The sequence below is a fragment of the Vespula vulgaris genome, chromosome 12 (genome assembly GCF_905475345.1).
Source record: "Vespula vulgaris chromosome 12, iyVesVulg1.1, whole genome shotgun sequence".
Taxonomy (NCBI): Eukaryota; Metazoa; Arthropoda; class Insecta; order Hymenoptera; family Vespidae; genus Vespula; species Vespula vulgaris.
In genome coordinates this window covers 1,108,589-1,117,637 of record NC_066597.1, presented here as the reverse complement: position 1 = coordinate 1,117,637, position 9,049 = coordinate 1,108,589, and the positions used below count along the sequence as shown (strand labels likewise).

Genomic DNA, 9,049 nt, shown 5'->3' with positions numbered 1-9,049 from the left:
AGAGTGCCATATCCTGTAGTACCATCCAGAATTGCCAGCAGCATGATACACGCCTGACGACGAGCTTTGACAACAGAGTGACCGACTACCAACAACAACAACACAACGACAATAACGACAACACGACGATAATCGCAAAACAGGCTCGCGTCTATGCGTTTTTCCGCGTTTACACGCACGATCCTTATCTCTTTTTCTCTCACACACTCTCATGTTTCTTTTCGCGACAATGGCGAAGCCACAATACCAACCAAATTACGGGCCTCACAGTCAAAATATGTTCCCTATGGTCTCTTCCCTTCTCCCTATCTCCCTCCCACCTTTCCTCCCTCTCTCTCTCTCTCTCTCTCTCTCTCTTTCTCTCTCGTAATCGTGATCGACCATCTACGAACATCGTGCATCGAATGACCGCAAAACTGCAGCTGTATTTTCGGTTATCGCCGATCACCGATCTGCGGATTTTCGGTTTTTACGAGTGGGTCCACCGATGCTAACGCCTCCTTCTTCGAGCGTGAGTTTCATCCTTGCTTCTCTTTCTGTCGCTTTTCTCTTTTTTTCTCTTCTTTAATCCTCTTGGTCCAATCGCCATTCCTACGAGTCCTACCTTCTTCTCTGGCTTTCGTTTTGCTTTGGAAAATGAACGAATAGATCTCTCTCTCTCTCTCTCTCTCTCTCTCTCTCTCCCACTCTCTATCTTTTTCTATCTCTTCATCTCTCTCTTATTTAGATGATTTTTTTAAAAGGATATTCCTCTGGACATTGACCGTCCTTTTTGCATAGCTTTTCCAGGAAGTAATTTGAGTATTATTATTTAGTTGAGAGCCTCAGATAGATTTGAGTCCTTAGAGAGACTGGTAGCACGACGGTAGGAGGTCCTCGAATGTCCCGTGGTGCTTTGGGGACTGCTAACCAATATCAATCTCGCCACCTGGCTCACTCCTCTAACTTCCGTTGATCGTGATCGAGAAATATCGAACTTTCGAGAATAGATAAATGTGTATATGCGAGAGAGGAAGATGGAACAAAGCGATGTGAAAAAATGTTCGATAAATTCCTAGTAAAAAAAAATAAAAGAAAATAAAATAAAATAAAGGAAAGAAAAAGTAAATAGTTAAAAAACCGAGAGAGAATACGTGAGAACGTAAGTTGTTCAGAGATACGAAGCATCGTGATTTCCTAGTCAAGATGATCGACCACCTTCGCCGTACAGGTCAAGCGAAGTTAGTTAAGTCATTCGTTAGGATCGTCACATCGCTCTCCTTCGTCGTCATCGAATATCATTGTCAGTGACAAATGAACTGCACGATCGCGAGACCAAACCCTTGTCACGTTGGTCTCCTTTTTGAAAATGGAAGCACGAAAGGCACGCTCGATTTTGGGAATGGAATGCATTAATAGCTTGCCTCTGCTGATCCTCGTTCATAAAAGAATACGAAGAAAAAAGTCTGTCTTAAAGAAAACGGATGGAATTACAGAATAATCAACCTTTTACAACTGACGTCCGGTATGATGACAAATTATGTGCGATCTGTTAGAAATAAATGATCTAATGAATGAAGGAGAAACGAACGAGAAGAAAAAAATGAGATAGCTGAAATTTTCTAGAAGATGCTTTTTGGAAGCCCCGTTGAGTCGAATGGAAAAAGTCGCATACGTTTCTTAAAGAGTTTTCTCTACTCGAGCAGGAAATGGGTGCGGCCTAGTGTGCGACACGGTAGCCGCAAATGAGTCGAAGAAGTCGAAATCGGTGGGGTTTGTCGATGGATCCGATTTAAGTCGCAGAGTCTTCCGTGAGCTAAGTATGGGTGTTCCCCAGGGGATAACAGAATGTCCTCTGATTGCTCTCTTGTCCACGAGATTACCTCGGCTACGACATGTATTCTGGATTTTCAGATAAATTAGCATTTTTAATATCACCTTCGACACGGTAGCTTTACTTGCCTATCTGATTTAAATGTTATTACGATTATGGAAATGATATAATATGAAGAGAAGGTATGAACGAAGAGTGCCAAGTATTTGCAAGTTGAACCAAAAAAAAAAAAAGAAAAAGAAATAAAAAGAAAGTATAGGGAGGAATTGTGAATGAAGAGAAGGAAGAGAAAGAAAAATAAGGCGAATTAAACGAAGCGTGTAATATAGAAATGTAATTTTAAAAATGACGAATATGTATGGGAAATAGTCGGAGAAGCTTCTCTCCTGTTCGTAGATCGTAGAATAAAGGAGAGAAGGAGGGGGAGGACTGAGGAAGGAGAGGAGAGGGAACGGAGGAAGGAGAGAGCCGGTTTCCAGCGACAGGGCAAGAGATCGCAGCTAGTGCGGAGAGACCCATCGCTCGTCGCTCTTTACTCGTCGCTCGTCGCTCCTCGTCTATGCAGATACGCCCAACAGATACGTTTCAGCTCCCGGTCTAGTCCCCACAGATAGAGCCGATATTATTCACCTAGCCTCCTCACTAATTCCATTCATTCGCTCTAGCTCTCCTTTTCTAGCACGAGAGAAATAGAGAGAGAGAGAAAGAGACATGCGAACGAAGAGGAGAACGAGGAGGACGAGGGTGGTTCCAGGCTTTGCCTCTTGGCATTCCATTCGTGAAAACGCATCACCACTACTACCGTCACAATTGACATTGATGTGATTCCACCATTTCATATTCCCCTCTCTTTACCACTATTACTATTATTACCACTATAACTATCAGTAATTACGACGAACCGAGTTCTTTCTAATTTAATACACCCGATAAAAAATCCAAAGTTTTCGATCACAACGATCGATGTATCAATGCGTTAAATATCTCTGTACGAAATATTTTGTATGCGCGTACGCATTTAAAAATGTCTAAGCAATTTTGAACATATGTTGAGATATAACAAGATCCTGTAACATCGATTAGACGTCAGCATGATATTTTCGAGAAAAATAGAGATAGAATGAAGAGGGAAGGGAGACAATGAGCGCAGTAGACAACGAACATACGTTCTGGCAACTTGTCCGAATCTCAAAGATCGACCTGCAGTTTAGGTAACAAGTGTGAGAGAGATACGTAGAGAGACTGGCAGATGCGCAACGCGAATTACATGCGGGATCGTCAAGACAGGATCACCAGGACAGGATCGCCACGGGGGTTTCCACATTATGTCCTGACCACGTAACGCTCGTTAAGGGCTTTCTTAATGGTCAGAGACCACCCCCGTATTGCGCGTCTATAGTTTACCGGGGATATTAACTCGAACGAGCAACTTGCTCCCATAGTCTGCGTCCTAATCCGTATTGTCTAACCTCGATAGCCGATACGCGACCGTATTTAACGATCTAATTAGAACAGGATGCTTTCGATTGAACACAAGTTTACAACACTATTGAAACGAACAATATTTTCGTAATAATAAAAATTTTCAAAGGAAATATTTTATATTATCTAATCTCTACAGTATGTTTTTTTAAATACGATATCGAACGTGTAATGTAAATATAATGTAATATTTTACGATCAGGTACAATTAGGAGGATAACATTTTAGAAACGTATTCAAGTATACGGCCATTAGTCCGGTAGTACTTGCGTTACATGATTCAGATTTAGATGGATCGCAAGTAATACCCAATGCCCAGATCTCACCACTTGAAAGTTGCTTCATGCGGAGATCCACGGACTAAGATAACATACTAATTAGTCGCGTTTAATGAACCTTCCTCCGACCCGATCGTAGTCGATCGAAGGTGCATCAATCGCGACTTTGCCCTGACCTACCCGAAGAAAAAGCGTGAATTCTTTATTAAATATCTATAAGATATCTTTCAAAAATTTAGCACAACTCCATCTCTCGATATAATTAATTGGCGTAATATTTACATATCATTTGGACGTCTCGGGTATGTACGAAGTATATGTATTTTATTGTACGTAATTTATTATAATTCATATATATATATATATCCAATCATTTTCACACTTTTTCATATAAATCTAAATTCGAAGATTTAAAAATTAAATAGAGTATACAATTGGAAATATAAAAAGAAATATTGGATTGATTCGTACATAAGTGCCATTTTACTTATTTAGAAATCTTCCCAATATATCCACGCTTTTTAAACTATCTTAATTTCTAAGCACGGCAGATGATCGATCGATCGATCGATCGATCTGCGATTTTTTACCTTAAATTAGTCTTAAAAATAAATTAATACCTTAATACTAGAATTCTTAATAATATTATTAAGATAAACATGTTAAAGCATAAAAAAAAATAAAGCGGAATAATCCCAACACATGCATTATAACTATACTTAAAAAAAAATAAGCATTTACTACTTTACCAATTTGTTAGATACTATCTAATATATGAAATTATTCCAAGCTAATTATATATATATTATGTTCAAATTTTTTATTAGTCTTTTCTGCTCGCTATCAGATACCTGAAACATTAAAAATCATATGAATGAAATAAAATTGCAAAAGTATGCAATTTCATTTTCTGCCTACTAACGTATAAGTATATATATTATAAATATAAAAAGCAATCCACAAAACAAATCCATATAATAATTAAGTCCGCATATCTGAAACATCAATTTTCAATTATTAAACATTTTATTAATAAACATTATTAAAATAAGAAATTAAAATAAGAAATGTTGCATTTATAAAAAAAAAATGATAAGTAATGGAATGTAATTAAAATATCTTAGTAACAATTTTAATAATGCAACAAATCTTCAAAGTCTTTGGTTACATCCTAAAACTATTTGACAAAAAAAAAAAAACAAACAATTATATTTAATGTGATTGTACCTTCAGAAATGTTTATATACATACGAAATTGAAAACAGCAGTCATATTAGGCGCTCAAGTAATATTGAAAATATACGTAAATTGAAAAAAACTGATGTTGACAAATCCAACGATGACCTCCAACAAAAACATAACATATTAGTCATAGAATGCGTAAAAATATGCAATATATAGCACTTCCTTTTTGCTCGCAGATACGTAGATGCACTTTCCAATATAATTCCGTATTTATCTTTATTAAATCCCTATTTCAATAAAATGAAAAAGATGCAAAAGGATTAAAAAAACGCGCGTTGATGAATGACCCATACGTTGCAACAATATTTTTAAGAAATCGAGAAATATTTCAAATATTATAATACAAGTAAAAATAGAATATTTTGTAATTATTACGAATTATTTTTTATAACTCGTTCGTGAAAACCTTAGACAAAAATTATATTTGATTTTGACAAAAATGAAAAATTAAAGACAAAAAAAAAAAAAAAAGATCGACTATCGTTAATCCAAGTATCTTTGATTTTAACCAAGTACTTGTGGAGGGACTTAAATTTTCACTCACTACTTAAGAAGTTCTGCGATGGCTCCAAAACACTCGTCCACGATATACATGGAAATTGTAGGAGGTTGACTCGTGATAAATCAGGTACACGTGTTAGGTCAACGTTCTTGTATTGAAAGTATTACAACGATCCTCTGAAAAAGGATTCAAACAGTTTTTTTATTAAATTTATTCGAATAAAAAAAAAATAATAAAAAATTGTAATGAAATATATAAGTTTACTTACCGATATATTTCTATAGAAGAAGCTTAATTTTTCTTTCATCTTCAATGATGCACTGACTCTAATACGCGAACAGTCTGTGCGACTGTTTTAAAATAAAAATATCACTTTGAACGAACGAATTCTAACACTATGACTGCTTTGCTCGCAATCGATATAATCGTGAAACGCGAACGAATTTTAATCGACGAACGAACGATACTTCTAATTCGCGATGTTGATTTTATTTGAACGATACAACATTCCATTCATTGTCACGCGCGCGATTGCGATGATTGTCTGAAAAAGAAAGAAAAAAAAAGTTGTATCATTTTTACGATAACAAATTTTTTTGTTTATTAAGAACATATTTAAAAAAGAAATTTACTTACCGAAATATTTCTTGATTCATTGCACGATGAGCATCCTGCACCAGAACGTAGTTAAGATGTATCAACACTGACTCTAATTCGCGAATTTTTATACAGAATTTAATTTTATTTAATCGATTAATAATAAATATAAACATTTATTACGAGCAAACACTGACTCTAAGACCATTCTACATGTGGTCATATACAAGTTTTTATAAAGCTTGAAAGTAGCTGAAACATACAGTAAAATTATACAACAAAAAAAGAGATCACATTTATAAAACAAATTTCCTGTAAAACGTTTCTGAAGGTAACGCATTAAACAAATATATCGTTCTGAAGAATTATTCTAAAAGATTATTCAAAATTAACAATTACTAATAAAAATATTGATTATTTAAATGAAATAATAAAAACTCCGCTAATAAACTCGATGGAGAATAACCTAAGAAAAAGTATAATAACCTAAAACAAAAGTACAATAACCTAAAAAAAAAGAATCTAAAATAAAGTACGCAAATTTTTATACTCTCCTATGTAATAATAAGCCTCCTATAGTATTAAATAAATCGTGATGAAATTAAAGTAAAGATATTAAATAATAAAATATTTCACTTAAACGAAATTAATTGATACTCTCGTATATCCGTACTAGTCGAAAGACTGTATAAGAATGAAGATCTCCTTAACCTTGAGAGAGTTCGACGATCGAATGTTTTTTGTTTTGTTCTCGGTCGGTGAATTTCCTGGAAATCTACAGCCGAATGTATTTACATGTAAGTAAATACACCGAGTGGTACATATCTCTCTCTCTCTATTAAGCCTCGCGCCGTGTTATTAAAAAGAGATAAACTTACCTGTATGTATCGAAGAGAAAGCGCTTATATAAAACTGTGTATTATATGCGTATATACTAACTGGTAGAATTCTTGGAAATCTGGAAAATATAAGATATATATGTAATCGTGTATATGCATATATGTACATATGTATATATAACGTGTTATGTGATATGCATATGTGTGATATGTATATATGGATATATTATATATATGAATATATATGATACGTAATGTGGATATGTACATATGTATACATTGTATATATATGATTTAATACGTATATATGTATGCGTATATATATATATGATGTTTATATGTATGAGTATGTGTACGTGTATGTATATATATATACTTATATATGATCGTATATGAAAATCGATTTTAATACAAGATATCAATCGATCACAACTATAAACGCAATATTATTAACCGGAGCATCGTTAAAAAGCGCTAGGAGTATCGATAACGTGGAAATAAAGCTAAAAAATTGAAATAAAAAATATGACGTAATAGCTCTCCGAGGGTCTCGGAGAGACTGATTTTATTTTCGTAGATATCTTTTAAACGCGATAATGCCCCGACTTGCGAACGCGGCCTCTGGAAAATCGCGCGTTCGGCTATCGATTGATATATTGGAAAAGGGTGTACGTTAGGAAAAAATCTATTAATTACCTGTAATTATGCGGAGCGACGTAGTTCCGTGTACAGTTGTACCGTATCTAAGATGGCGACAAGCTTACCAACAAGTGGACCTTGTATGTCCAGTACATAGCGCCAATGCGGATACGTCGCTAGTCAATTGAAATATTAATTTTTCCAATCAAAAATAATAAAAACGTATAATATCAATACGTAGAGGCATGAAGAGCACGACAAATGTAATTAATTGGTATTTTAAATATAGATAAGAATTTTTTTTACGAAATAATAAGTTTTATAAAGATATAAAAACGTAAAATAGACATATGCGTGTATCGCGCATAAGTACATCGTCCGCTATACATTCCGTATTACGCGAAATAATGGTTAATTAATGAATCGGATAATTCGACAAATTTATCTGTTTTATCCGTGCATCTCTACGTACAATAGATACGTCTCTCTTGTGAGTATTCAAGAAAAATAATATTTTATCGAATTTTTATCTATAAATATCGAATAATGTCGTTTATAAAAGTAATGTGTCATGACTCGGTAATAAGCGAGATACGATCGGAAAAGTTTTGACACTCGAGAAGAAGAATATATACCTATACGTAATTAATATAGTGGTCAATAATAAAACGGCTACGAAACTGACACATTTTCGGACACTACTAACCTATATAAATTCTAAGAACTGGACTGGCATACTAACCTATATAATTTCTTGGAAAGTATCTGTTTTCGATGCCAAAAGAAATGACGAAAAAAACTCACTCGCATTATTACGCACAGACAGTGCACACAAGTAAAGCAAATGTGTGAGCTCGGCAACGACGTATTCGTAAAAATAGTATATCTATATTTATTTCCTCTCGATTAATCTTTTTCTTATACATATATACTACGTATTATACACGCATACATTCTTCCGAAGGATTTCCGATCGAATTACAGATTTCTAGACTATGTTTCTTTCTTCTTTCTTTCAATTTTTTTTCATCGAATCATTGTTTATCACGAATGAAATTCTAACATGATCGATATGCTACGAAATCGAAATCGAAATCGATCGTTTTGTTTAAATACCTTCTAACATTCTCCTAATTTCTTTTACCATAAATCTTTAACTACTGTAAGAAAAAAGAAGGAAAAAACTATATAATAAATTAAACGATCAATACGAATTAATAGTAGATAAATTCCGTATGAAATTCGATTAGATTTATTTATTTACTATTATTTCATATTTTTAATTCATTATTTATTTTATTGCCAATTAATTTATTACAAATCGAAAGAAACTTATACGAATATATACATCGTTCATAGAGATGCTTAACTATATTGCGTTATTGCAAGAGTATATACTGAATGGAAAAAAAATCACATATATTTACATATGGATATCAAACTCCAGTAGCCGTTAGATAGATCATCGAACCAAGTATGAAATGAACTAATTCGATGTAAGGATAACTGGTCGATCACGAAGTGACGTCGAAACAATAGCTCTGTTCTAATAACAGGGAACGATCTTGTAACTGTGCTACGTCATCATAGTCTACCTCATCATCATCATCGTCTTCGTCGTTGTCCTCGTCGTCGTCGTCATCGTCATCATTAT

General features: G+C 34.1%; 1 long non-coding RNA gene across 1 annotated transcript; it reads right to left on the bottom strand.

Annotated features, from left to right (window-relative positions):
- Positions 1–5,298: 5,298 nt before the first annotated feature.
- LOC127067948 (uncharacterized) lies at positions 5,299–6,202 on the bottom strand. Its single transcript, XR_007782789.1, has 3 exons — positions 5,957–6,202; positions 5,589–5,864; positions 5,299–5,496 (listed from the first exon to the last, which is right to left on the bottom strand). It is a non-coding gene; the product is annotated as an uncharacterized LOC127067948 (long non-coding RNA).
- Positions 6,203–9,049: the final 2,847 nt, after the last annotated feature.